An 8,312-nucleotide genomic window follows, 5' to 3' on the forward strand; every position below is an offset into this window, starting at 1 on the left:
CGCTGGCCTGTGATTGGCGCGCCGCAGGTGCGTTCGGGCCCCGCCCCCTCAATCTGTTCTGGGATTCTAGCCCGAACGAGTTTGTAGCCTGCGGACTGAGGGTAGATAAGAAAGCTGACGTTCTAATTTGCGGTTGATCTGATTTGAGGTCTGCGTGCAGGCAATAGTCTTATAGCTGGGCAATGGACGACTGGATACTTCACCGGTGCACAGGGCCAAACTGTCTTCTTTGAGGTTTAGCGATTAATCTTTCGCCTTGGGGAAGTAGAGGCGGCAAGATCTGTATTTATAGACTTAGACCTACCCGGTTTTAGTCCCACCTCCGCTTTGACAAAGACTCCTTCCTTGACCAAACTTTAGTCAGGCTCTTTTGAGCTGTCTTATAAACCAGGCCTCACCCTGAGCCCCGTTTTACAAAAGAATCCTGTTAAACTAGTTTATCAAGCGTCCCCTCACCCTTGATAGTCAAGCTCCTCCTCCGACAGCCTTGATGACTAATCAAGTTCCTCTTCCTCCACCATCTATACCTCACTAAGTTCCTTTTAATAATTCTCCCTCAAGCCTGCCTTCCTGCTTCCAACTATAAATTTCCACTTGTCCCCGTTTTATTCTAGAATCAAATCCATTTCCTCTCCCTACTGCAGTAGTCTTGATCCCTACTGCAATGGTCTTGAATGAAAATCTTCCTTGAGGTTTTTAACAAGCGTCAGGCGGTGCCTGTGGCTCAGTGAGTAGGGCACCGGCACCATATGCCGAGGGTGGCAGGTTCAAACCCAACCCCGGCCAAACTGCAACAAAAAAATAGCCGGGTATTGTGGCGGGCGCCTGTAGTCCCAGCTGATTGGGAGTCTGAGGCAGGAGAATGGAGTAAGCCCAAAAGTTAGAGGTTGCTGCGAGTCCTGTGACGTCATGGCACTCTACCTGAGGGTGGTACTGTGCGACTCTGTCTCTACAAAAAAAAAAAGAATAATTTCTATTTAACAGCTTTCAGAGCCCTGAGAGAATTACTTAACCTCTCTATCAATCCTCAGTTATATGATAGGTAAGCTGAGATAACAGTACCTAGCAATGACATAGGTCAAACTTAATGATGTTAGCTAGGAAGACTTGCCTTCGTGTATTTTTACCTAAATTCTCATGTTTAATGATAATGCATTTGTTTCCTTGAATCCTCGCTTGTATATGAGAAGCTAGGTTTAGAAAAGTTAAGTGATACATGAGATACTTAGATTCATAAGCACACATTTCAAAACAGTTTCACGTGTATTATCACGTTTGTCCTTCAGAACAATTCTGAGGTAGACAAGATAGGCTATATTATCTTTACTTAAGAAATGAGAAATCTAGTCTAGAGAGAAACTTAGCAATTTGTCCAGGATCACATGGCTGATGAATAGTGACACAGGACTAGTTCAGAGGGCCCCAAACCCACCTGCACATTGGAATCATCTAGGGATCTTTTGAATACCAGGCTGCACCCTAGAAATATTAAATCTGAAAATCGGGGAAAGACCCAGGCATCAGTACCCATATTTTTTAAATCCCCTGCTGTTTCCAATATGCAGGCAACAGTTTTGAGAGCTGGAAGTTTAAAGCAGTGCTTATCAAACTTAAATGTTCACACAAATCACCTGGGGATCTGAAATTAGTAGGTCTGGAGTGGAGACCAAATTCAACATCTCTTAACAGCTCCCAGGGTTCCAGTAAGCAGGAAGCATTTTTCAGGATGAGTGGAGAGAGAATTCAGAGGGCCCTGGTAGTGAGGCCCACATTACAATGGGAGTACATTGCCTGTATATAGTAAAAAGTCCAAACACATGTTATGAATGCTCGAATGAATTGGTCCAACAAATTCTCCTGGAAATTACAAGTGAGAGATGAAATGTATTAAGTAGTTATCTGTGAAGGTGGAAGCAGAAAGAAACCACTAGATAGAGTTGGGGACTTCAAGGGGCATATAGACTAAAGTTATGAAGAACAGAAACCATAAATAAGTTTGCAAAGCATTTATAGAGGAGAGTGTAAGAACAAGCAAAAGTAATGAAAAACCAAGTAGACATACAGATGCAGACATAAATGAGTAATGCAAAGAGCACCTGGCCCTTGAGCTGCTGTAATACCAGATACTTTTTCAGTGTTAGTTTTTACAGTAAAAACCCTTGATCCTTAAAGTGGTCTAAGTCCATTTCTAAAGCCTGAATAAAAATAACCTTCTACTTTTGTCTCATTTAATACAGGGAAAAAGGGAAATGATAACCCCTAAAAGGTTATCCCCTACAAGGTTAACCCCTTTGATAGATGAAGAATTAAAGCACATAGAGATCAACTAATTTCTCATCTCTTAAGATCTTAGAACTAAGTTGAATACCACGTAAAATATGCAGGTAGTATCAAAACTTATAAACCATAGGAGTAAATACTAGCACTATTTCATTACTTCCCTGGCTCCTAACAAAATGTTCAGAACATAGGAAAGTCTCAATTAAAATCTTTTACATGAATAAATGAGGAATATCTGTTTTTATCAATTGTCAAATGACTCATTCCTCAACAAAAAGCTGACATACAGAAGAGGAGTATTGTTCTAAGAGAAATTTAGAAAGTTACAAAACATCTACTAATATTGATTTTCTAAATTATTCAAGAAATACATTTTAAAAACCATTGTCTTCATAATCTTTAAGAATCTGGGTCATCAGATAGCCAAGATGAGTACTTTGAAGGTAACTGTAGTAATATTTAGCAATGAGGTGTGTAGCACTTTTTTCTAGGATGAGTTTGTAAACTTAATTGTCCAACCTCATATGCTTTTTTATTTTTTTAAAGAAAATGGTACTTTATTGAGGCATATCACACGATGGCATTCTCAATTAATTAAGACAGGCCAACTTATGCGGAGACAACAAGTGAATCCTGGAATTTCTGTGCTTAACTCATAAATGTTTATTTCTCTTTTGTGCTATATGTCTAACATGGATCAGAAAAGGTCTTTGGGCTAGATAGTCATTTAGAGACTGGACTTGATAGACAAGTTGACTTTAACACAAAAATTCATGATTGCTAAGGCAGGAGATGATAGCAATTGAAGGTCTTGAACTAGTTCTCAGATGCTTCCTCCATTCATTGTCCATAGCTACTTACATGGCCCTGCCTAACTGCAAAAGTGATGGAAAATGTTTAGTGAGGAGGCAATGCCATAAACCCTGGGCATGTTGGAGTATAACAGGATTCTGCTCTTGGTCCTCTTTCTCCTCAGCCATACAGTCTCCTGGATGATCTTACCCAGTGTATAGGCTCATTTATATCCCCAACCTGGGTTTCCGCGGAGCTCCTCATTCATTTCTCCATTCACTTAACATCTCCACTTGGATCTCTAAGAGACATCTCAAGCCAACTTTGTCCACAAAGAACCTTTGATGTTGAACATTTTTTCATGTCTTTGTTGGTCATTAGTTTGTCTTTCTTAGAAAAGTTTCTGTTCATGTCTTTTGCCTAGTTTTTTTGTTTGTTTTTCGAGACAGAGTCTCACTATGTCACCCTTGCTAGAGTGCTATGGCATCACAGCTCACAGCAACCTCAAACTCTTGGGCTTAAGTGATTCTCTTGCCTCAGCTTCCCAGGTAGCTGGGACGATAGGCACCTGCCACAACACCTGGCTATTTTTTGTTGCAGTTGTCAGTATTGTTTAGCTGGCCTGGGCTGGGTTCAAACCGGCCACCCTTGGTGTATGTGGCTGGCGCCATAACCACTGTGCTATGGGTGCCGAGCCTTTTGCCTAGTTTTTAAAGAGGTTGTTCTTTTCTTGTTAATTTGTTTAAGTTCTTTGTAGATTCTGGTTATCATTTCTTTATCAGATGTGTAGCATGCAAAAGTCTTCTCCCATTCTGTAGGTTGTCTATCTGCTTGGCTGTGCAGAAACTTTTTAACTTAATCAGGTCCCATTTATTTGTTGTTGTTGTTGCTGGGATTACTAGATAGATAGATAATTGGAATTAAGTTTATTGTGTTGTTCAAATCTTCCATAATAAATAAATAATAAAATCTATCTGTCCAAAACCTTAAAAAAGAAAGTTCCCACGAGGTCTATCACCAAATTATGTCCTGCATCTGCCACTGCTTCATGGCCTTCCTACATCCTTGGCTAAGCTTCCATTACCTCTGTCTGGAGGGCTGTGATAGCCTGTTGACATAGCTCTGCTGCCTCTATTCCAGAACTCAGCTGTCCCAGTGATATCCCTGTATATGTCACTCACTTGCTAAAACATTATGTCGTGGATTCTTATGGCAATTATAATGAGATCCCCCTCCTACAAGGCCTACATAATGTCGCCCCTCCCTGGGTCTCCAGTTCCCTCTCTTTCTCTCTCTCTCCAGCCTCACCCAGGGCTTCTCTTTGTTCCTAGCTCAAGTCATGTTCATTCCTATTTCAGAGTCTGAGTATTTTCTGTGCCTTCTGCTTGCAAAGCTCTTTCCCAAGATATTTGCATGATTTTTTTTTAATTTTTTTATTAAATCATAACTGTATATAATGATATGATTATGGGGCATCATACACTCACTACATAAACCATTTGACACATTTTTATCACAGTGGTTAACATAGCCTTTCTGGCGTTATCTCAGTTACTGTGCCAAAACATTTACATTCTACATTTACCAAGTTTCGCAAATACCCCTGTAATATGCACCACAGGTGTGATCCCACCGATTCCCCTCCCTCCACCCACCCCCCCCTTTCCCACTTCCCCCTATTGTTAAGTTGTAGCTGGGTTATAGCTTTCATGTGAGAGTCCCAAATTAGTTTCATAGTAGGGCTGTGTACATTGGGTATTTTTTCTTCCATTCTTGGGATACTTTACTAAGAAGAATATGTTCCAGCTCCATCCATGTAAACATGAAAGAGGTAAAGTCTCCATCTTTCTTTAAGGCTGCATAGTATTCCATGGTATACATATACCACAATTTATTAATCCATTCGTGGATCGATGGGCACTTGGGCTTTTTCCATGACTTAGCTATTATGAATTGGGCTGCAATAAACATTCTGGTACAAATATCTTTGTTATGTTGTGATTTTTGGTCTTCTGGGTATATGCCCAGCAGAGGAATTACAGGATTGAATGGCAGATCTATTTTTAGATCTCTGAGTGTTCTCCATATATCTTTCCAAAAGGAATGTATTAATTTGCATTCCCACCAGCAGTGCAGAAGTGTTCCCTTTTCTCCGCATCCACGCCAACATCTCTGGTCTTGAGATTTTGTGATATAGGCTAGTCTCATTGGAGTTAGATGATATCTCAAAGTAGTTTTGATTTGCATTTCTCTGATGATTAAAGATGATGAGCATTTTTTCATATGTCTGAAGGCCGTGCGCCTGTCTTCTTCAGAGAAGTTTCTCTTCAAATCCCTTGCCCAGCCTGCGATGGGATCCCTTGTTTTTTTCTTGCTGATGCGTTTGAGTTCTCTGTGGATTCTGGTTATTAAACCTTTGTCAGAGTTATACCCTGCAAATATCTTCTCCCATTCTGAGGGCTGTCTGCTTGCTCTGCTTACTGTGTTCTTAGCTGTGCAGAAGCTTTTTAGTTTGATCAAGTCCCAGTAGTGTATTTTTGAAGCTGCTTCAATTGCCCGGGGGGTTCTCCTCATGAAATGCTCACCCAGACCAATTTCTTCAAGGGTTTTCCCTGCATTCTCCTCTAGTATTTTTATAGTTTCATGTCTTAAGTTTAAATCTTTAATCCAATGAGAGTCTATCTTAGTTAATGGTGAAAGGTGTGGGTCCAATTTCAGTCTTCTGCAGGTTGCCAGCCAGTTCACCCAGCACCATTTGTTAAAAAGGGAATCTTTTCCCCACTGAATGTTTTTAATTGGCTTGTCAAAAATCAAATAGCGGTAAGTAGCTGGATTCATCTCTTGGTTCTCTATTCTATTCCAGATATCTACTTCTCTGTTTTTGTGCCAATACCATGCTGTTTTGATCACTATCGATTTGTAGTAAAGTCTGAGGTCTGGTAGTGTGATTCCTCCTGTTTTGTTTTTATTTCTGAGTAATGTCTTGGCTATTCGAGGTTTTTTCTGATTCCATATAAAACGAAGTAATGTTTTTTCAAGATCTTTAAAATATGACAGTGGAGCTTTAATAGGGAGTGCGTTGAAATTATATATTGCTTTGGGTAGTATGGACATTTTGATAATGTTGATTCTTCCTAGCCATGAGCTAGGTATGTTTTTCCATTTGTTAACATTTTCAGCTATTTCTTTTCTTAGAGTTTCATAGTTCTCTTTATAGAGATCTTTCACGTCTTTTGTTAGGTAAATTCCCAAATATTTCATCTTCTTTGGCACTACTGTGAATGGGATAGAGTCCTTAACTGTTTTTTCAATTTGACTGTTGTTGGTGTATATAAAGGCTACCGATTTATGAATGTTGATTTTGTAACCTGAGACGCTGCTGTATTCCTTGATCACTTCTAGGAGTTTTGTAGTAGAGTCCCTAGTGTTTTCCAGATACACAATCATATCATCTGCGAAGAGCGAGAGTTTGATTTCTTCTGACCCTATATGGATACCCTTGATCGCCTTTTCTTCCCTAATTGCGGTGGCTAAAACTTCCATTACAATGTTGAAAAGCAATGGAGACAATGGGCAGCCTTGTCTGGTTCCTGATCTGAGTGGAAATGATTCCAATTTAACTCCATTCAATCTGATATTGGCTGTGGGTTTGCTGTAGATAGCCTCTATCAGTTTAAGAAAAGTCCCTTCTAGACCAATTTTCTTGAGTGTTCTGATCATGAAGGGATGCTGGATATTATCAAAAGCTTTTTCTGCATCAATTGAGAGAATCATATGGTCTTTGTTTTTTAATTTGTTTATGTGCTGAATTACATTTATAGATTTACGTATATTGAACCAGCCTTGAGACCCTGGGATAAAACCAACTTGGTCATGATGTATAATTTGTTTGATGTGTTGCTGGATTCTGTTTGTTAGGATCTTGTTGAATATTTTTGCATCTATATTCATTAGTGATATTGATCTATAATTTTCTTTTCTTGTTGGGTCTTTTCCTGGTTTGGGGATCAGGGTGATATTTGCTTCATAGAACGTGTTGGGTAGTCTTCCTTCTTTTTCTACATTTTGGAACAGGTTGAGTAATATAGGTACTAATTCCTCTTTAAAGGTTTGGTAGAATTCTGACGTGAAACCATCTGGTCCCGGGCTTTTCTTTTTAGGGAGGTTTTGTATAGTTGATGCTATTTCTGAACTTGATATGGGTCTGTTCAACATTTCCACTTGATTCTGGTTAAGTCTTGGAAGGTGGCGTGCTTCCAAGTATCGGTCTATTTCCTTCAGATTTTCATATTTCTGAGAATAAAGTTTCTTGTAATATTCATTAAGGATTTTTTGGATTTCTGATGAGTCTGTGGTTATTTCGTCTTTGTTGTTTCTGATTGATGATATTAGAGATTTTACTCTTTTTTTCCTGATTAGGTTGGCCAGAGGTTTATCTATTTTATTGACCTTTTCAAAAAACCAGCTTTTTGATTTATTGATCTGTTGTATTATTCTTTTGTTTTCAATTTCATTTAATTCTGCTCTAATTTTGGTTATTTCTTTTCTTCTACTGGGTTTGGGGTTGGAATGTTCTTCCTTTTCCAGTTGCGTGAGATGTCCCATTAAGTTGTTAACTTCCTCTCTTTCCGTTCTCTTGAGGAAGGCTTGCAGTGCTATAAATTTCCCTCTTAGAACTGCCTTTGCAGTGTCCCAGAGGTTCTGATAGTTTGTGTCTTCATTGTCATTTTGTTCCAAAAAATTGGTGATTTCTTTCTTAATCTCATCTCTGACCCAACTATCATTCAGCATAAGGTTATTTAACTTCCATGTTTTTGTATGGGTATGCAGATTCCTGTTGTTACTCAATTCAAGTTTTATTCCATGATGGTCCGAGAAGATGCATGGAATAATTTCTATTCCTTTAAATTTACTGAGGTTAGACTTGTGACCTAAAATGTGATCAATTTTGGAGTAAGTTCCGTGGGCTGATGAGAAGTATGTGTATTCAGTTTTGTTGGGATGAAATGTTCTGTAGATGTCTGCTAAATCTAAATATTGGATGGTTAGGTTTAAATCTAAGATTTCTTTGCTCAGCTTCTTTCTGGAGGATCGATCCAACACTGCCAAGGGAGTGTTGAAATCTCCAACGATTATGGAGCTGGAGGAAATCAAGTTACTCATGTCTGTTAGAGTTTCTCTTATAAATTGAGGTGCATTCTGGTTGGGTGCATAGATATTAATAATTGAGATCTCATCAT

Source organism: Nycticebus coucang, chromosome 12 (genome assembly GCF_027406575.1).
Source record: "Nycticebus coucang isolate mNycCou1 chromosome 12, mNycCou1.pri, whole genome shotgun sequence".
Taxonomy (NCBI): domain Eukaryota; kingdom Metazoa; phylum Chordata; class Mammalia; order Primates; family Lorisidae; genus Nycticebus; species Nycticebus coucang.